Raw genomic sequence first — 23,382 nt, 5'->3', positions numbered from 1 at the left:
CTAAAATATAAAAAGCAAAAGGAATAAAAGAAACAAAACATCTAAGAAATGTGAGACATTTTCAAAAATATTATGTACATGTATGTGGAATACTTTACAAAGAAAAAAAGACCATCAGAAGGAGTATTTGAAATTATGTTAGCTAAGAACTTTCCCAAATTAGTGACACATACCAAACCATAGATCCAGAAAGAACAGTCAATGCCAAGCAAAATGCTAAAATTACCTATCGATCCCTAAGAATATTTAAATTGTTAAAAAACAATGGTGAAGAGAAAATCTTGAAAAAAACCAGAGGAAAAAACACCTTACATATGGAAGAACAAGAATAAAAATTACAAGAAACTTCTCATCAAAAACTAAGACAGCCAGAAAAGAGTGGAGTGAAATGTTTAAAATATTAAAGGAAAAAAATTCCACTGACTTGCTGTTCTCTATGTTCTACAAAACTATCCTTTGAACATGTAGAATAAATAAAGACCTTCTTAGACAAAAACTGAAGGAATTAATCACCAGAAAATTGTCTTGTAAGAAATGTTAAAAGTTCTTCAGGGAGAAGGAAAATAATATAATTCACAAATGCATACCTGTAGAATGAAAGGGAGAGCACAGGAGGGAGAATGCATTAAGACATATTTAACATTTTATTTGTTTAATCCTTGGCTAAAAAATATAACTGCTTAAAATCATAATAATAACAATTGTAAGGTGATTATATCATATAGATAAGTTAAATGAATGATTTCACTGTCGTAAGAGGTGAGAGAGAAATTGGGAGTACTCTGTTGCAAGTTCCCTATACAAGTAAAGTGGTTTATTGTTATTTGAATGTTGATTTAGATCAATTAAAATAATATAAACTCTAGGGCAATTACTATTTTTAAAAATGTATGGTGGATATGCTTGGAAAGGAGATAAAATGCTCAGTTAAAACCCACCAAGACAGAAAAAGAGAGGAAAATAAACAAAAGCAAATGCCACACAATTAAAATGCTTAAGTATGGTAAATATTAATTCAATAATTATTTCAAGTGGACATAATCTTAAACATACCAATTAAACATACCAATTAAAAGACAGTGTGCTTCAGAGTACACACAATTTTATGCTGATACGCTGTCTATCAGAAATCCACTTTAAATACAAAGAATTAGATAGTTTAACTAAAAGGATAGAGAAAGATATACTTTACTAATTAAAAAATAAATAAAAAGACAGGGTTAGCTATATAAATTTCAAGGAAAAAACTGAGACTTCCAAACAAGGAAGATTATCAGGAATAATGATCAGTTTTACAAGGTAATTTAACAATCCTTAACATGTACACAATTAAAAAGAGAGTCAGAATTTGTGAGGCAAAACTTGATAGTTGTGAAAGAAAAAAATATGCAAATGTAAGAGTGTAGTTTGAGACTTTATCATCCTGTTTTTTTTTTTTTTTTTTAGTAACTGATTAAGCAGGCAAAAATTTCATTTAGTTGACTGAAGAGCACTGTAAATCAGTTTGTTCTAATGGCTATTTATAGAATTATTCATCCAGTGGCAAGACAATTCAAATTCTCCTCCAGCTTGTGTGGAACATTCATGAAGAAAGATTACGTTTTGGTCAACAAATACACATTAACATATTGAAAATAACAGAAATCATACAAAGTCTATTCTCAGACTTCAACAGCGTTATGCCAAAACTCAAAAACATAATGAAATGTGGGACATCCTCCAATATTTGACAATTAAACAACACACTTCTAACAACCCATAAGCCAAAGTAGATGACTTAAGACTAACTTAAAAATATTTTGACTTAAATAAAAATGACAATGCAACTTATCAAAATGTGAGATGTGGCAAATGCAATGTCTAGAGGGTGATTTACAGCATTAAATTACAACATATATTAGAGAAGAAGAAGATCTGAAACAATAATGTCAGCTTCCAACCTAATAAACTAGAGAAAAAGCAATTTTAGTCTAAAACAACATAAGAAAAATAAAGTAGAAATCAATGAAATTTTAAACAGGAAAATAATAGAGGAAAACAATGAAACAAAAATCTGTTTCTTGGAAAAGATTAATGAAACTGACAAATCTCTAAAAAGATTGAGAAAGAAAAAAAGAGAAGATGTAAATTACCAATATTACTATGAAAGAGGGGATGTCACTACAAACCCTGAAAAAACCAAAAGTACATTAAGGGAGTAATACTATATGTATAGCTTTACACATAAATGAACAAGTTAGATAATATGGATCAATTACATTAAAAGGATAAACTACCTCAACTTGTCCAATATCAAATACATAATTTGGGAGCTTTATTACTATTAAGAAAATAGAAAGTATAACATAAAAATTTCTCAAAAAAGCAATCTATAGGACCAGATCATTTCATTTGCAAATTCTACCCAACATTTAAGAGCAAAAATACAGTGGGAAAATGATAGTCTCTTTAAAAAATGTTGTTGAGAAAACAGGATATCCACATGCAAAAAAATGAAATTGGACCCATATCTCAGACCATGTATAAAATACAACTCAAAAGTATTAGAGACAAACATAAGACTGGACACTGTAAAACTACTAGTAGAAAATGGGGGGAAAACTATCTAACATTGGTTTGGGTAACTTTTTTTTTTTTTTTAATTTGACTCAGAAACCATAGTCAACAAAAGTAAAAATAGATAAATAGTGTTACATCACAGTAAAAAACTTCTGCACATCAAAGGAAACAAGAGTGAACAATCAACCTTCAGACTGAGAGAAAATATTTGCAAACCATACATCTGATAAGGGATTAATATCCAAAATACATAAGGAACTCAAAACAACTCTAAAGAAATAAAACAAATAATCTGATTAAGAAACGGGAAAGGAACCTGAATTTCTCCAAACAAAATACAAATAGCTAACAGATACATAATAAAAAGTTCAACATCACTAATCACTGGGGAGATGCAAACTAAAACTACTATGAGCTATGGCCTTATTTCTGTTAGAATGGTTGTTATTACAGAAAATACAAAAGACAAGCATTGGCACAGATATGAGAAAAGAGAACCCTCGTACACTAATGGTGGGAATGAAAATTAGTGCAACTATTATGAAAAACAGTATGGTGGTTTCTCAAAAAACTAAAAAGAGAGTTACCATATGATCCAGCAATCCCACTTTTGGGTATTTACCCAAAAGATTTGAAATCAATATGTCAAATAGAAGTCTGAACTCCTATGTTCATTCCAGCACTCCTCGAAATAGCCAAGTGATTGAATAAACTTTAGTGTCTATGAAGGGATGAATGAATAAAGCAAATGTAGTATATATGCAAAATGCAACACTATTTAGCCCTAAAATATGAAGTTCTGTTGTTTGTGACAACATAGATGGAGAATATTATGCTAAATTAAATAAGCCAGAAACAAGAGAGACAGATGTCACATGTTCTCACTTATATATGAAATCTGAAATGAAAAGTTTAAAATAGAATAGAAAGGTGGTTATGAAGTCTGGGGACTGGAGGAAATGGGAAGATAATAATCAAAGGGTACAAAGCCTCAGTTAGAAGGAATACATTTGGTTTATTTTTTAAATCAGTAACACAAAATGCTGAATATGATTAATAACTGAGTGCTGTGCATTTCAGTTTTGCTGAAAGTTTCTCATGTTCTCACCATCATAATTGTTGCATATTTGAAGTGATAAATATGTTAATTAGCTTAATTTAGTCATTTTACATTATGTTGAACTATCATGCCACTTTGTACTCTATAAATATATTCAACTATAAATACAATTAAAAAATAAAATGAACACAAATTCTATGCAACCTCTTCTTGAAAATGAAAGAGGATAAAACTTACCAATTCATTTTAATGAAGCTAGCACTACTGTTCCAAAATTCGCAAAGACAGAATCAAAATAAGAAAAGGCAACAATAAATAAACTACAGAGCAATATGTCTTGAAAATATAGATGTAAAACTGTTTTTTAAAATGTTGTAAAGTAGAATTAGGCAACATATATAGGAAACATACACTGTGACCAAGGGGTCTTACTCCAGGCATGCAGGCTGTTTCAACATTTTAAAAGCAATTAGTAAAATCCATGATTTTAGCAGGCTAAAAAGAAAAATCACCTGAAGAATAATTTGACAATTCAGCACACATTTATGATTAACAAATACTCTCAGAAAATTAATAGTGGGAAAGAACATCCTGAACTTCATAAAGAGGATCTACAAAGAAAAAAAGAAAAACTGCAGCTAACATAATACATAATGGTGAAAGAGTGAATCTTTACCCTTGAGTTTAGAAACAAGGCAAGATGTTTAGTCTTTTCAATTTTTGTGAACATAGTCCTGACATTTTTAGACAGTGCAAGATGACTTGGAAACATATGCATAAGAGTCTGAAGGAAGAAATAATATTGTCCCTATTTGTAGATCACATGATCACCTACATAGAAAATCTTAAGGAATATAAAAACTAACCTCCTAGAACTAATAAGTAAGTTCAGCAAAAAACACAAAAATACAGATAAACGTTCAAAAATTGCTTTGTATTTCTATATATTAGCAATATATTGAACCTAAAAATAAAATTCCAGTATTATTTACAATTGCTCAAAAAATGATAAAATACTGTGATTTAAACTTAAAATATCTACAGGACTTTAAGCTGAAAACTCAACAATTCTGGTGCAATAAATAAAAAATGAAAATAAAGTCATACTGTGTTCGTGGATTATAACACTCAAAATAGTGAAGATGTCATTGTCAAATTGATATATAAGTTTAATGAAATTCCTGCAAAAATTTTAACTAGATATGTTGTGGATATAGATGTTATTTTTGTAAAATTTATAGTCAGCCAAAAAAAATGTAATAGCAAAAACAGTTTTGAAAAGAAAGAATAAAGTAGGATGGATCATTATACCTGATTCTCAAGATTATGGCACACAGTTATCAAACTATGTGGTATCAGCAGGGGGATAGGATACATAGATCAATGGACCAGAATAGATGCTCCAGAAATAGTCACATACAAATATGACCAGGTGATTTTTGACAAATATTCAAAAGCAATTAAATGGAGGAAGGATAGTCTTTTCAAAAAATGGTACTGGAGTAATTGGATATCGACAGGTAAAAGTAAACCGTGATTTAAACTTTACTGTAAAAGAAATAGATAAAGAAAACTTCAAAATGGAACATAAATTTAACTTCAACCTTTAACTTTATAAAACTTTGAGAAAAAAATATAGGAGAAAATACTAGGACCGAGAGTTTGGTTAAGACTTCTTAGACATGAACACCAGAAGCATGGTCTATCCAAAAACATCAATCAAAAATCAATTAAACACTAGCTTTGAAAATTCTCTGTTAAGAAGATGAAAGATAAGCCACAAGCTGGCAAAAAAACCCTTCAAACCACAAATCTGATAAAGAGCCCATATCTAGAATTTATAAAGTAATCTCAAAACTTCACTTTAAAAAACCCCACTAATTAGAAAATGGAAAAAGTAATGAAGACATATTTCACTAAAGGGGCTATATGGATGGCAAATAAGCACCTGATAGAATGTTAAACATTGCTAAACTTTAAGGAAATGAGACTCATCCTAGCAATATAATGTCCTACAATGTTAGGAGAGCTAAAGTAAAAGTTACTGATAATTCCAAAAGCGGGTGAAGAGAAAGAGAAAATGGATCGCTCATATATTTCTGTAAGGAATATAAAGTCAAAAAGCCCCTCTGAAAAACTATTTTGGCATTTTTTAAATCAAACCAAACAGAAATTGACCATGTTAACCAGTGACTGTACTCCTGGGCATTTATTCTAGAGACATACAAATTTATGCTTACACAAGATCCATACACAATTATTCATACCAAATTCATTTGCAATAGCCAAAGCCTGGAAATAATCAAATGTTCTTAAATAGTTGAATGATTAAACAAACTTTTGTACCTCCATATCATGATATACTTTTCAGCAGTAAAAAGGAATGAACTAATGATATATACCAAAGCTTGAATGGATATGAAGAGCATTACGCTAAAGAAAAAAGGCTGTATCAAAAATTGCATACTGTGTGATGCCACTAAATGACAAAATGATTAAAATAGCAAGCAGGTTAGTGGATTCCATGGGTTAGTTGTGTGTGTAACTACAAAACAGTAGCATGAGGGAGATGTGGTCATGGAACAGTTTTTCAAAATAGTTCTGTATCTTCATTTGGCGTTGGTAACCAGAATCTAAACATGCAGTAAAATGGCATTGCACTATACACACACTTTGTACCAATGTCAATTTTCTGCGATGATATTTTGCCATAGTTACATAAAGTGCAACCAATGGAAAAAACTGGGTGAAGGGTACAAGCAACCTCTCTAGACTGTCTTTAAAACTTCCTGTGAATGTATACAAGTTCAAAATAACAAGTTAAAATATGTTACATTTATAAAACCATATCCTAAATATTGCTACTACTAGTAATTCTAAATATTATCAAAACAAAACAAGATAAATTTATATTACAAAGTGACTAAAAATGACATCAAGCCACCACTTCAACTTTTAAAAATGCTCCTTTGGGTCTCTTTTTCTGATAGATCATATCAGAATATTTTTGCTAGAATAAGAAAAGGAGGACAATGGCTAACAGGTATAAGCTACTATTAGTAGATGTGGAAAAATCGATAACATTGGCAGAAACAGTCATATAATATTAGACAAAATCAGTGTAAGGAAAGATGCAGGGGCATTGGGAAATTTCAGTGAAAAGTTAAAACTGAAAGAAGGTTAGCTTGGTTAGTTGACAAAAAATTTAAGAAATGCTGACAAAGTATACACTGTTCTCTACTGGACATATTTCAAAAGGAATTGAAATCAGCATGTCGAACAGATATCTGCACTCTCATGTTCATTGCAGCTGCATCATAATAGCCAAGACATGGAAGTAACATATGTGACCACGGATGGAGAAATGTATAAAGAAAATGTGTAATATGTATATAGTGGAATAGTACTCTATCATAAAAAGAAGGGAATTCTGACACTTGCGACAACAGGGGTGAATGTGGAGGGCATTATGTTAAGTGAAATGTGCCAGGCACAGAAAGACAAACATAACAAAGTTTCACTGGTGTGGGACCCGAAAACCTTGTTCTCATAAATAGAGTTAATATATCCTACAAAACATCATGTTGTACTTGATAAATACATACAATTTTATCTGTCGATTTAAAATAAAAACAAAAATTGCGATATCAAAACAACAGGTTTTCTAATAAAAAAATGTATAGCGATCTGTGAGTGGAAATCAATCAACACATTTTTGTTGGAAAAAATAAATATCAAGGTCAACTATGCTTATTATTGTAATAAACTTGCTGGTTTATGGGGAATGCAGTTGACTAGTGGATTACGTGCGAAAGAAAAAGTTCATTAGATAAGAAGTATGTTAAGGATTTGAAAAACAGTTATGATTCTCTTTCTTTTTACTTTGTAGGTTTTCTTTCCCTAAATGCATGGGAAGACAACGGTATAAAAGTATTCAAAATAAATGTGCTTCTGTTTTCTTATTTTCCTCCAAGTAAAATATGTTAGCTGTTTCTCACAAAAACTTCAGCCAAAAAAAAGAAAAAAAGCATTTCTAGCATTATTTAAATTCAAAGTAGATAATATTCTACCCATAAAGAAATTCAGACAGTTAAATAATCTTTTCTCAGTGAGTTTATAAACAAACCTAAGAGAATAAAGCCCAGTTATCTAAAAGAACAGTGTAGGTGTCTCTGTCCAACAGTGTGAGAGATTTTTGAATGTCTTGGGAGTATGGAGGAGAGGCTGTGCCACTTTAAAATGGTACAGTTTTACCTGGATGGCTTTTCTACATTACACAAATTTTCTTTTCCTAGTCTAACAGAGTGCCACTATGCATTATTATAGTATGCTATATTGCTCAGGTATACTGAACACAGAAGTAACAAATTAAGAAGATATAATTTTTTTGAATAGAAAATAGACCATAACTGAATGTAGACAAACATTTCTTAATATTTATTTCTAATTAATGTCTTAGTGACTAAGCTCTCAAACCTTCTCCTTCCAAGGTGTGATTCAGGTGCATTATTTTTATACATTTAAATTTTACAGGTGATAAAAAGCTCTGAATGTTTACAGAAACTTTTTAATTATAAATTAAAAAAATATATGTATATATACAGATATAAAATAATATAATGAACTGAAATGTAGACATTACGCAGCTTCAACAAATGTCAATATGTTGTTAGTTTTGTTTCTTCTAGACCCCGCCCCATTCATTTCTCCACTACTTTCTCTGGGTTATTTGGAAGCAAATCCTAGATATCAAAAAACTTCCTCTTTAAGTAGTTCAGTGTGTGTATCTAAAAAATAACTTTTTGGTTTACAGCAATACCATTATCACAAATATTGCTTGAATACAAACAAGTACTTGGTATTTGAATTTCCCCAATTGTTATGGATTATTTTGTAATAATTTATTAAAATCAGAAATCTAGTAAACATTAAGAATCATACACTAAATCTCTCTTTCCTCACTCTCTATTTTATTACCTTTATTTCTTTTTTCTTGCAGTTCATTTCTTGAAAGAAACAGAACCTTTGTCTGATCGTGTTTCTCCCAGTCAGGATTTGTTTTCAATTGCTTTTCCATGGAGTAGGTTAACATGATCCTCTACTCTCTCTATATTTCCTGCTGATTTGTAATTGGGGCTCTAAGGTTGATAAAATTTGGGTTCCAATATCTTTGGCAAGAATACTTTATTGGCGATGTCATGTAAGTCTATCAGACACCGTGTGTTAACTTTCTCTCTTTTCATGAATTTGGCCGTCATTGCTGATCGTTGATTAGATTTCTTATTTCATTAGCATGTTGAAGTGACATTCACTTATTCCCTAGCATACATTTAATGGAAAACATCATCTTACCAACTATTCAGGTAACTTGAAGGATAGACCTTATAGAAAAGACAGGAAAAAATGCTCAATTATTTATCTCTACTTTCAATATAATGACTTTTTCCCAAACTCTCCTTCAAAGAAGGCAAAAAGGGATTTTATTTTAGTACCCATTTAAATTCATAGTTTTAAACATATTTGCTCCATCACTTTAAAGATTCTCACTGATGCTAAAATAATCTCAAATTTGGCCAATAGGAACTTCTTCATATTGTCTCCTGAGTCCATATAATAGATCCTAATAGTGTTTGGTAGTGTTTTATCTTTTTTATAAGAGATTTTAAAGGTTATATATTACTTGCCCTGAAATTACCTATTTCTATAAAAAAAGATATTTAGAGATGAAACTCGGGGCACTCTGGCTACTCATTACTACTCAAACAGTCATGGTTTCTTTGCCTATTACAAGAAAGATGCAACTTTTTATTTTCAAGATGAGACACATCATGAGATCATATCCTGATTAAAACTGTTGAGCCACATGGATAGGAAGAATCAATATTATTAAAATGGCCCTACTGCCCAAAGCAGTTTCTAGATTCAATGCTATCCCTATCATACTACCAATGAGATTTTTCACAGAATTAGAAAAATGTCTAAAATTCATATGAAACCCAAAATGAACCCAAATAACCAAAGCAACCCAAGCAAAAAGAACAAAACTGGAGGGATCACACTGCTTGACTTCTAACTATACTACAAGGCTACTGTAAGCAAAATAACATGGTACTGGTACAAAAGTAGATACATAGGCCAATAGAACAGATTAAAGAACTCAGAGATTAACACATCAACAACCATCTCATCTTTGTGAAAGCTGGCAATAACAAGAAATGGGAAAAGAACTCACTATTCAATAAATGATGTTGGAATGACTGGCTAGCCATATGCATAAGATTAAAACTGGACCCCTTCTTTATGCCATATATAAAAATCAACTTAAGATGGATTAAAGACTTAAATGTAAAACCTAAAACTATAAAAATCCTAGAAGAAAACCTAGGATATATCATTCTGGACATTATTTCTGGCAAAGATATCATGACAAAGACTCAAAAAGCAACTGCAACATAAACAAACATTGACAAATGGGACCTAATTAAGCTGAAGAGCTTTGCACAGCTAATAAAACTGTCAACAGAGTAAACAGACAACCTACAGAATGGAAAAAAAAATTGCAAAGTGTGCTTCTTACGAAATTCTGATATCCAAAGTCTACAAGGAACTTAAATTTGCAAGAAGAAAACAAACAACCCCATTAAAAGATGAGCAATGTTCATGGACAGACACTTCTCAAAAGAAGAAATACACATGAACAACAAGCATATAAAAATGCTCAACATTATTATCATTAGAAAAATGCAAATCAAAACCACAATGAGATACCATCTCACACCAGTCACAACGGCGATTATTAAAAAGTCAAAAAATAACAGATGCTAGAGAAGTTGTGAGAAAGGGGAACGCTATATACAGCTTTTAGGAATGTAAATTAGTTCAGCCACTGTGGAAACCAGCTTAGCAATTTCTCAAGGAACTTAAAACTACCATTCAACCCTGCAATCACATTACTGAGTACATACCCGAAGGAGTATAAATTGTTCTACCATAGAAACATTTGCATATCTATGTTCATCACAGCACCATTCAGAATAGCAAAGACAAGGAGTCAACCTAGATGCCCATCAGTGGAAAACTGGATGATTTAGTTCATTCTCACACTGCTATAAAGATACTACCCAAGACTTGGCAATTTATAAACAAAGAAGGTTTAATTGTCTCACAGTTCTGCATGACTGGAGAAGTCTCAGGAAACTTACAATCATGGTGGAAGGGGAAGCAGGCACCTTGTTCACAAAGCAGCAGGAAAGAAAGTGTGTGCAAACGCTAGAAAAACTACCATTTATAAAACCATCATATCTTGTGAGAATTCACTTACTATCCATGAGAACAGCATGATGGAAACTGCCCCCATAATCTAATTACTCAGCTGTAAATGAGGACCAGTTGACAATGGAATTTCTCCTAATATCAGGGGTATCAGAATAATTTCTGATTTCCCTGCTCCACTTTCTCCTAGAGTCACTGCTGATATCACCAAGGATTGTTGCAATGTGTGGTTCAGGCTTCCAAATATTTTAGGTTTGTGAGGATACTTCATTAATATTGTTATAGATGTCCTTCCTAGTTTTGTTTGTTCCTTTAATTATTCACTAGGTTTATACTGCTTATGCTGTTGTTTCATTTATTTCAGGGATCAGGGGAGAGTTAAAGATTTGGGGGTAGGTAAATCTACCATTATCTTTCCAGACCTTGGTCTCAATTTGATAGTATGCTCAGCAGTTAGAACAGCATCAAGTTAAAAACCCCAATTATCCTTTCTGATATAAGAACAACCTTTGAGCTCCATCGCATCTGAAAATTCACTAAGTAATTATAATCTTTTGGCTTCTGCAATGGGCAGGAAGTTGTAGGAATATTTGTAAGAACAGTTAATGCTAAAAATATTGGGGTTAATGGAAAGACATACTACAGACTCTCTTGGTATTTGCAGAGAGAGCTCATTAATATGCCTATTAGACTTTTGCAATGAGACATGCTTAGATATTTCCATTTGAAGGAAGTAAATGAACCAAAAAGGAAATACTATTTTTGCTCCTGAAATACAGACAAGGCTTTGCCTATTGTTTACTTTCGCAAGGATTCCAAGCACTGTTCTTTTATGAAGTTGGTTTTGTATTTTTAATTTCAGTAGAAAGTGACAACAGGCTGAATTGCTTTTCTGAATATCGGAATTCACAATTTCTCCTTAATAATGTTTGTGGAATAAATGAGATTTACTTAGCTAAAAAATTTAAAATTCTAGTAAGTCTCTTTAGTTACAATTGAAATAATTTAAATTTTATCAACCATCCTGAATCCTGAACTCTACTTTTGCTTTGTGACTTCTTAGAACAAACTAAACCTGTCGCAAGATTTTATATATTACGTAAAAAACAATTTTGTAGCAAGAGAGCTCTCCTCTATGATTAGCAGGAAAGGCGGGAAACAAGCAGCACAGAGGGTCCTGGAGCCCAGTCAAGCTCCATCGTCCCTGACATTGTCTCAGCCCATAGTTAAGCAACACTTCAGTTCTTCATGTTGGCCATGTTCCCTCACCCATGAGTGCTTTATAGCATAATGTTTAAACAAAGAAAACAAGTTTATATAACATAATGCTTAAACAAAGAAAAGAAATTTATGCTTAAGTAATTTTGATATACCAGTTTCTAAAATAGAGGTATTTCCCACGAGAGATTCATATTCCAATTTCATATTTTTTAATCTCAAGGTGATGATTTATATTTTTCTGTTTTTTTTCCCCTAGCAATGAAGGGTGATAAATAGAAGAAAGGTAGTCTAGATGTAATTAAACCTTGAAAAATTCAAACAGAGTCCACTGTAAAAAGCCGTTAGGGAGTTTATGAGGTCATAGGATAGTCTTCTCTTTCCTTGGGAAGTTAGAGTAAGCAGAAAGACAATTTCCTCTCAGTCTGGATAAAGGCTAGTGGCAGAGTAAAAAGTTCTGATACACTTATACTTCCAGAGTTAATGCTTACATTTGTTTTGTGTTCTTAATTTTACAAAGTGTTTTGAAATATTGTGATTCATTAAATTTTTTTTTCCTCTCTAGCTACTGATTTATGTGAACCTACATTACATTTAAGGTCAAATATATAGAAAGAAGAACAGAGAGTGTGAATGGCAATGGCTTGCCATCAGAGAGATACTTTGAGAAAGACAAGTTCAGACTGAATGTTACTAGGTGAGGTGACAGAATGGTTCCAGGTAAATGGAGGAAAAACAATATTTTTTAATGTGTGGCAATATTCTGTTGAAGTTTAGTCTCTAGCCTGCCACAGTGACAAAGATGAAACTATGCAATATTTCTATGAATCTGTTTAGGGGCTGGAGTAAGGAGCAATCATTTAGGTGGGTGGTGTCTGATGTTCCAGTGGGCAGACATTCAGCATCTATGAAACTTCTTCAAGGCCTTAAGTATTGCTTTTAGGTTTATGTGAACAGACTTTAATTTTCGCGAAGAGAAGAGTAAGATGATGTCCCAATGTGAAGAGGAAGTTGCAAAAACAGTTTTCATAGTGTGCCAACATGAACTAAGTTAGAATTATATTGATGAGCAGGGTTAATGATTCGTACTAGATGGGATAATAATGAACTTTAAAATTAAGCAGTAATTCCTCTTCTCAGCTTGGATGTGCCTCAGAGGATGCAGGTAGAACTTGGGAAGCAATAAGGATCCCACTGCCCAGCATTAACATACCAGTCTCAGGTTATCTGCTCACAGTCTTGAGGTTCTCACTGCAAACACTAAACCTCACTTCTGGAGTGATGGGGGATTTAGGCTGAGGCTCTGCCTTCTTTTATGTACCACACCTATATATACCTGTGGCTTGGAAGGGACATTATTTAACCCATGTGCCTCAGAGTTGTTGAAAATAAAGGCAAGAAGAAGTGGATATGCTTGGTTATGAGTTAAAGTGTGAATTCTTGTCATCACTACTAATCAATTAGGGAGGGCCTTTATCATTATCTTAAAAGTTTATTTTAAAAAATATTGTCGGAGAAGGGAAACGGATGTCATGTGATCATATCAGGCAACTATCTAACATGTTATTTCTGTTCATCCTAAAGTCATCCTACTTATTCTCATGTTTTATGGATTACTATTACTGATATTACTTAGTATTAATTCTTGGTAAATTTTAAAATTATGTATATGTGTGTATGTCTTTGTTCATTTGAAATGTTTCAATTAAATGTCTGAGATATGGTAATTTCTAAAGAGCAGAAATTTATTTCTCACAGTTCTGGAAGCTGGGAAATCCAAGATGAAAATCCCAGCATTTGGTTAGTGAGGACCTTCTTGCTGCATCCTCACTTGGCAGAAGACAGAAGAGCAAGCTGGCTGCATGCTGCTATGTGAGGCATATGTTGTAAAGGACTTGGTTCCATTAACAGAGGAGGTGTTTTCATGGCCTAATTACTTCATAAAGGCGCCACGTCTTACTACCATCGTATTGGCAACACTGGAATTTTGGAGGGGACGCATTCAAATTGCAGCATACATATATTCAGAGCATGTATGTATGTCCTCTTAAGAACCCTTGCTTTCATGCTCATTTTGCAACACAGATACTAATATTGTAAAGATACAGAGAAGATTAGCATGGCTCCTAGGCAAGGATGATATGCAGATTCATGAAATATTTCATATTTAATAAATAAATACATAAAAGAACTTTTGTCTTCCCTTCCCTCAAGCCTCCAATGTTCTTGAACCTCTGGCTGTTAAGAAGCCTGTTCAGGAGTGAGAATGTGGTCATTAACCTACACCCAGGTCAGCTCATCCCCAAAGCCCTGGAGGCCAGCAACAGGTAGGACAAATCTCGATTGGGACTCTCACTGCCAGTTAATCCGTGAAACCCTGGGCAGCTCACTCTCTCTGAACCTCACTTTTCCCATCTGTAAAATGAAATGCTCCCTCCTAACTGGAGCCCTCCTTCCTCTCGATGGATCACCAGATAGATAGATAGATACATAGATGATAAATAGATGATAGATAGATAGACAGATACACACACATATCTACTTATATATATAATACATATATATAAAATACATCTACACATATATAATACATAATCTACATATATAATACTATATATGTATATATACACATATATTCTTATACATACATATATATGTATACATAAAAAAGCAAATATATATATGTGTGTGTGTGTGTGTGCATATATATATATATGAGAAAAGATCCCCAGATGATTAGACTACAACAAAGGCACCTTCCATCTTTCTGGTTGCTAAAACTCTATTTAAGATAAGGTAAAGGAGAAAATAAGTTATTTCCCTAGTGTTGGGCATGCAAATACATCTGGAGATATAATTGTCATCAAACAACACAAATGTTCATAGCTTGCTTAACACATCCCCAGAGCACTCACATCCAGAAGCTCTAAAGTCACTACATTCATTATGCAGATCCACACAGTAATTTTCTAACCTAAACTCTTCTTTCTTAAAAGGATTGTTACAGTTAAATGAATAGTGACTTGAAATCTGGTTCACATCTTTATTTAAAAAAAATTACAGTGATGAAAAAGAAGTTATGTTTGATAATTATCAGGAGCTAAAGCAGCAGAGTCTTTACAAAGAGGAGTTATAGAACACTTTTCCTCTGATTTTCCAAAGCAGTAACCTAACTATCAGAAGAAAGGGAATGGATACACCCTGAGATATTTAGGAGCATATCTGGAATCATTTCTGGTGGAAATATGTTTCTGAAACCTAGAGGTAATTTTTAATGTATTTTTCCACATTTTCTGTCTTATCGATATTTTTATTTGGTTTATCATAAAGAAAATGTCTTATATAAAGCTTTGAATAAAGCTGATGCTCTAAGAAGATGCATTCTAGACCAGGTGTGGTGGCTCACACCTGTAATCCCAGGACTTTGGGAGGCAGAGGTGGGTGGATCACTTGAGGTCAGGAGTTCAAGATGAGCCTGGTCAACATAGTGAAACCTCGTCTCTACCAAAATACAAAAATTAGCTGGGCATGGTGGTGTGCGCCTGTAATCCCAACTACTTAGGAGGCTGAAGAAGGAGAATCACTTGAACCTGGGAAGTGGAGGTTGCCGCGAGCCAAGATTGTGCCCCTGCACTCCAGCCTGGGTGAAAGAGTGAGAATCCATCTCAAAAAAAAAAAAAAAAAAAAAAAAGAAAAAAACAGAAAATGTATTGTATTTATTCTGTAGCTTTTTATGGAAGCTTATGTACTGATGTGAACTCTCCAAATATGTACACATTCCAACTTGTGAGGTGTAGGAGTGGGTAGTCATTATCTACCCTGTATCTTTCCATTACTTTGTTTGTATAGCCATATCTATATCACTTATGTATTATCATGTTATTACTATATAATTATCTATTATCACGTATTATCTATTTATATTACCATATTATCTATTTAAGGAAAATATAAGCATGCAAATAAACATAGAAAATATAAGCACATATACTACCTTTTACTTATTTATGTGCTTATAGAAAATAAATAATGTATTTTTTAGAATAGCATTGCATAGAAATCATGAAATTTTCTTTGATTCATGCAGGACTTATAGAGCATGTCTGTTGAGATCTATGAGTTTGTCTATTATTTCTATTAAGGTTTTGAAATAGCTTTTTGAATATTGACACAAAATAAATAAATTTAACTTCTGAGAGTTAATTACATATCAGAATTAGTAAACTGTTGAACAAAAAAAAATACGTCTATAAAATATTTAAGAATAAATTGACAGCTAATGGTATATGTTTGGATAAATGAGTCCTGAATTATCTTAATACATATTTAAAAGACCTCTGTGAAAATTAATTATATTCTAATATTTTAACAGTCTGACCAAAAATTACGTGATAATATTATCTGACATTTCAGGTTCATAAAAAATTGCAATTATATATGCTTAGTTAGGATTGGATGCAAGTGTAGGGTTTCTGAATTTACAGATATTTTTGAATAATTTAATTATGGAGTAACTTTTCCCTATTTTACTAAAAATTATCTAGATCAATTTGATTTTTAAAGATCCTCTCATCTTTCTTTCCACCTATACTGTATCCATCTTAGAAATTAAAACTCTCCGAATTTGAAGGGATTTTAAAATGCAAATGTCTGTTTGCTACTTCAAACAATTTTACCCCTTGTTTAACCATTTTTAAACATCTTCAGGGATACAGAACTCACCAGTTTTAACAACACTTTTTGGGCCTACTCTAAGAGCAAATGTGATGCATTTTAAGGCATTTGTGTGTGGGCCAGATCTCAGGGTAATTAATTATTATTTTTTTTTAGCGTGCCATGGACATACACACAGATTACATGTTCTAGAGTGTTAAACTAGAGTTTAAAACTCTAATAAGTTTCTTCTTGTCATTTTATGAAAAAAGCAAATACACGGTGCAAGAATGAACATATGATTTAGGATAGGAATAATTGATATATCCCCTGATACCTCCTTTTACTTCATTGAGATAACCATAGAAGAATGAGGAATAGACCTTTGTGTCATTGAGCTGGTGTTTTAGGGGAAGGGGAATATATTAGGCCATTCTTGCATTGCTATAAAGAAATACCTGAGACTGGGTGATTTATAAAGAAAAGAGGTTTAATTGGCTCATGGTTCTTCAGACTATACAAGCAGGTTGCTGGCATCTGCTTGGCTTCTGGCGAGGCTCAGGGAGCTTTTACTCATAGCAGAAAGTGAAGTGGAAGCAGACATGCAGGAGCAAGAGACAGAGAGTAGTGGGAAGGGGAGTACCCACAGTTTAAAACACGTAGATCTTGAGAGTACCACTCACTATCACGAGGACAGCACCAAGTCATAAGAAATCCACTCCCATGTCCCAAACACCTCCCACCAGGCCCCACTGCCAACAATGGGGATTACAATTCAACATGAGATTTAAGAGGCGACAAATATCCAAACAATATCTGATAAGTATTTTAGTAAGTGGGGAAACTCTTTTTTTCACTGCGTTAACAGGCTCAAAGTATCAAGGCAGGCCTACAAAATCCCACCTTAGATCCTTCTGTTATTCATATTTGTGTTTCACAGCACTCTAAAATATAAGTCATGAGCTTCAAAACCACATCCCCGATTCTAAAAGTCTGTGAATGTCCTACCTGAAGCATATATATTTTTAAATTCTAGGTTGAGCATGCTTAATTTTCTGTTTCATTCAGGAGGACTATGGTTACTTTAAATTTTAATATAAAATTTAGCTGCTCTGAACATAGGGAGCTCTATTAGCACAGCAGACATTCTCATGGGCTCCATCCTGAATATCTACCGCATCCACAAATATAAGAATATTTACCAATTCTTTGCCAATGTAAGACCGCATAATGGTTAGTTAAGCATCAAGACATTCATGGTTAAGAAAAACTTGCAGTCTCAAATATGCTTGGCGATCACAGAATAGATGCTAGATTGTAATTCACAGAGGGAAAGGGATAGACAGACATTCTCAAAGCTAGGAGTAATTTTCATTAGAAAAATTTTATTGTATAGTTTAAAGTATGATTCATGTTAACACAAGTAAATGCCATTTTTACATTTTTCCCATTATCTTTCTTGCAACAAAAGTTTTATTATGTTTTCTTGGTTAGATCAGAGCAATTGCAACTCTCAAGGTGTCTAGGAATAATCTCAGTGCATGTGTATGCAGCAATAAACATGTTTCATTCTTGGGATCAGTGAGATTGTTCTCTCTCTTCCAAATGGCCTAAGAAGTCAACAGACCAAATCATGTTTGGGGTTTCTCTCACACTCCTGAAAGCACTCTGATCTGGAGTTTTCAGTAATTCCTTGATTTGGGACAGATCACCAGACTATAGATTCTTTGATTTCTTCTGCTTTGTTAAGTTTGATAGTTAAATAAGTAGCAGCATGGTATGGAGGGAGGAGCAGAAACTGTAAAGTGAATGTAAAATAGCCCAGGTATGGTGGTTCACACCTGTAATCTCAGTACTTTGGGAGGCCAAGGCATGCAGATCACCTGAGATCAAAAGATCGAGACCATCTTGGCCAACCAGATGAAACCCCATCTCTACTAAAAATACTAAAAATACAAAAATTAGCCGAGCATGGTGGTGCATGCCTGTAAACTAAGCTACTTGGGAGGCTAAGGCAGGAGAATCCCTTGAACTCAGGTGGCAGATGTTGCCATGAGCCGATATCATGCCACTGCACTTCAGCCTAAGTTGTAGAGTAAGAGTCCGTCTCAAACAAACAAACAAAAGAAAACAAAACAAAACATAAAAAGAATGTAAAATAGATGTCAAGTCCTCTTCTCATTGTGACCTGGGGCTTCTCAGCCATCCCTGTGAGCTCAACTTTCTTATATGTCAAAGTCGTAAGACTATAGTGATGAGAATATTTTCATCTTGTGGTGGTCATTATGCGTGATAGAATGTATAAGAACAACTTTGCAAACTGTGAAAACTTTGTCGACTATTAAGAATTATATCAATGGCTATCCCATTTGTCCTCAAATTAGGGTAACTGCTAAACAATTATAATCTCAAAAGCCTTGATCAATAAAATAGCCAGATAAAGACTTTATCTATTTTGTAATTAAAGAAAAACAGTGGAAAACACTAAATAATCCCTATTAAAATGTATTAAAATCTCTCATGCACAGAAGTAATACAGACCTGATACTAGATGCATAAAATGTGAAACTATTATAATAGGTAAGTAGATATTGTTTGATCATTTAAAACTGGAGTAGAAATAAAATATCCCTAATGTGGTTATTCTTTGGTAAGTTGCTAGGGCTATAGTAACAATGATCCACTAACTAGATAGCTTAAGGATCAGATACAAGGCGACATCAAAAAGTGTGTGGAAAAATGGAATTAAAAGATAACAACAAAAATATCAGCTCTATTTCTCAACATAAGTTCCATCAAGTTTAACACACTTTTGTAAATGATGACACCAGATACCAGTCATTTAGTTCATCCATAAAGACCCGAGGATCCTGAGAATAGAACCATGTCAATGCACTCTTTTTAACATTACTAAGTGAAGAAAAATGAGTGTCTTTCTTTTTTTTTTTTTAATTAGAAAAGAAAAAAAGAAGTCAGAAGGAGCCAAATCAGGGTTGTAAGGTGGATGCGTAATGATTTCCCTCGAAACACTCACAAAATTGCCCTTATTTGATGACAGGAATGAACAGGAGCATTGTCATGGTGAAGAAGGGCTCTTTGGTGAAGATTTCTTGGGTATTTTTCTGCTACAGCATTGGTTAACTTTCTCAAATCACTCTCATGATAGAAAGATATCATGATTTGACCCTCCAGAAAGTCAACAAACAAAATGCCTTGAGCATCCGAAAGACTGATGTCATGCTCTTGACTGGTCAACTTTGGCATTGACTAAACTACTTCCACCTCGTTTTAGCCACTGCTTCAGTTGTGCTTTGTCTTCTGGATAGAAACACTGAAGCCACTGTTACAATTCTTTAAGTAAGTGCTTCAGGATCTTGACCTCACTTGTTTAAGATTTCCAATGAAAGTTCGGCTCTTGTCTGTAGCTGATCTTGACACAAAGGACTTGGTACCCACTGAATGGAAAGTTTGCTTACCTTTAATTTTTCCATCAGAATTTAGTGAGCTGAACCCATTGAGGTGTTGGCTATTGTTTCTGATATTAGTCATTGGCCCTCTTCCATTAGGGTATGAACAAGATGAACATTTTCTGCACAATTTGTGTATGGTCTACTGCTGCAGACTTCATCATGAATATTGTCTCATCCCTTCTTATAATGAGTTGTCCACTCACAAACGGCTGATTTCTTTGGGCATTGTCCCCATAAGCTGTTCATAAAGCATCCGTGATGTTACCATTCTTCCACCCAAGTTTCACCATATATTTGATGTTTGTTCTTGCTTCAGATTTAGTAGAATTTATATTGCTTTGATAGGGGCCATTTTCAAACTGAAGAAAGCATCATCCTTCTTAATGCCACAAACTAGATTTTGTTCAGCCATGTTATCATAAGTTAGTGCAAGTTACTTTGGTGCAAAAAAATCGAAATCTATGAATAGATTAAAAAAAATTAGAGACAAATACTCTGTCACCCAGGCTGCAGTGCAGTGGCATGATCATAGTTTAATGTAACCTCAAACTCTTGGGTTCTGGTAGTCCTCCTGCTTCAGCCTCCTGAGTAGCCAGGGCTAATGGTGCATTCCACCAGTGCAAACTAAAGTGTTTTTTTTTTTTTTGGTTTGTTGGTTTTTGTTTTTTTGTTTTTTTCTTTTTTGGAGATACTGGGTCTTATTATGTTGCCCAGGCTGGTCTTGAAGTCCTGGGCTTAATGAAGTGATCCTCCCACCTCAGCTTCCCAAAGTGTTGGAATTACAGCTGTGAGCCATTGTGCTTGGTCCCATAGATTTTTCATAATACACATTGTTCATGAGCTTTTTGAAGACCCTTTGTATTTATTGTATCATAATTTTGTAGGCAAGAAGTCTGAGATCAAGTTGTTGGCAGAGTTGGTTTCTTCTGAGAACTATAAAGGAAAGATTAATTCTGGGACTCTTTCCTTGGCTTATATATGGTTATGGTCATCTTATCCCTGTGTCTCTTCACATCTTCTTCCCTCCATTTTTGTCTTTCTCTGTACCCAAATTTCCCTATTTATAAAGACATGTGTCATGTTAAATTAGAGTCCACACATATGTCTTTATTTTAAGTTGATTAGTTCCGCAAAAACCTTATCTCCATATAAGGTCAGATTCTAAGGTGCAAGTAGTTAGGGCTTCAACATCTGCATAATGGTGGGGGAAGGAAATCGTCAACCCATAAAATAGTCCATGTTTAAAAGTATAGCACCCAAATCAAAGCTCCTTATTTGACAACTATAGAGCTTCCTGTCTCTCCATATTTGACTTTCAATTTCTCTTCAGTCATATGATTTTAAACTCAATTCCCCCAAGGACAAACATGCTGTTATACATCTTTGCATTTCCAAAAGTTGATTTACTTATCCCAAAGATTTTTTCCTTGCTTGAAACCTTCATAAATCTCTGCTTACTGCTTTCCTCAGTCAGACTATTAAATCTCCAGTGAAGCCTTTTTCTAACACCTACTTCACCCTTAATGATAAATTCTCCACATTACAAGGCCTCTCTGTTCTTTGTAATGAGTTTATGCTCTTTGAAATGAATAACTCTATCTCTAGATATATCCAGAGACCACTACAAAAATAAGGTACAGAATACACGGCCACCACTAAATATATGTTAAAAGAACAAATAAAAAGAGAACAAAGTGATTAGAGAGATAGAAATAAAGATGGTGGTGCTGCTGATTGTGATAATAGCAATAACTCATATTTCTTGAGTAGTTACCATAAGCCAGGTTTGTGCTAATTGTTTTATAAATTCTATTCTCACTTTATAAATAAAATGTTATAATTTGGCTAAATATCCTGCCTCAGCTTACAAAGCCACTAGAAGGAAATGCCAAAAGAGAGTGCCATCAGCATGGTGGCTATCAAGGTAACGTCAAAATTCCTGTGGAGCATGGGAGCCCAGCCCAGCATAACACTAAATAGAGTGGAGTATGGTACCCTGCATCTGCCACACTGTATCTCCTACTAGATCAGATCACAGACAGGAGAAAATTCTTCCTACAAGGAAAATATAAGCTGGAGACACTCAGTGGTCTTCATCACTGCCAGATATCAATGGTAACTGATAGAGGAGGATCTTCTAGTCCTTACAGGCCCTGAGTTCAGTGTAAAAATTGCTGGAAGTCTGCACAGTTTCAACCCATCCCCAGGGCAGGAGTCCTGATGGCATCTGCAACCCCTATGACCTAAGCAGCTATGGCACAGGCTTGGACATCAGAGCAGAGTTCTGCATAGCAGCAAAACTGCATGCACCTGTCCTCACAAACAGCCAGGCCAGAGGCAGTCCTGCCTCATAAGCTGGCCTCATCTCAGCAGAGAGGATTGGGGGCAACCCCTGGACCCACATGTACCTGCCCCTAGCTTGACAGCTGCCTGGAGGTAAACCCATTTCTCTAGAGAGAACTCTTGTTCAGTTGTTTAACATATACACACCCACCCCTGCCCCTTACAGCCCTGGCAGTGACCCTGACAATTCAGAAGAGCCTACCACAAAATCTATTTGACTTCCATGCCTGCATGTGTCCTGCTAATGACTAGTCCACTACCCTTGCGCCTAGCAGAACAACACCATAGTCACAAACTCCTGTAGCCTAGGCCTATAATAATCTCAGATATCACAATCAAAGGTTATAAATGAAGCATCTGTACAGAGAACATGCTACTGAGTTCACCCAGAACCAAAGCCAATGCCACATTCTCAACCAACATCCTGGGATCCATTTACAAGAAAAAACCTTTTCCTATGAAAGTTACTCCATAAATTGGAAAAAAACAATTGTTCTGCTAGATACACAGATATCAATGTATGGATACAAGAAAAAAAGAAGAAAGAAAATACAACAACCACAAAATAACACAGTTCTTTGTCTCTAGCAACAGATCATAAATGAAAGGATATTTTTAAAACGCTTGAAAAAGATTTCCAAATAATGATTTCAAGGAAACTCAGTGAGATATAGGAAGACCTAGAAAAACAACTCAATGAAATCAGAAAAACAATTATTATGTGAATGAAAAACATAATAAAGAGATAGATATTATAAAAAACAGAATTGTTGGAGCTGAAGAATTTAATAAATGAAATAAAAATAT

The 23,382-nt window shown here is 33.9% G+C and overlaps 1 protein-coding gene across 3 annotated transcripts in view; it reads left to right on the top strand.

Moving 5' to 3' along the window:
- Positions 1 to 23,382, top strand: part of SNTG1 (syntrophin, gamma 1) — an 804,940-nt gene that overhangs the window by 325,653 nt on the left and 455,905 nt on the right. The window lies entirely within an intron of this gene.

This window comes from Mandrillus leucophaeus, unplaced genomic scaffold (genome assembly GCF_000951045.1).
Source record: "Mandrillus leucophaeus isolate KB7577 unplaced genomic scaffold, Mleu.le_1.0 Scaffold598, whole genome shotgun sequence".
Classification (NCBI taxonomy): domain Eukaryota; kingdom Metazoa; phylum Chordata; class Mammalia; order Primates; family Cercopithecidae; genus Mandrillus; species Mandrillus leucophaeus.
This window is presented reverse-complemented; position numbering and strand designations above follow the sequence as displayed.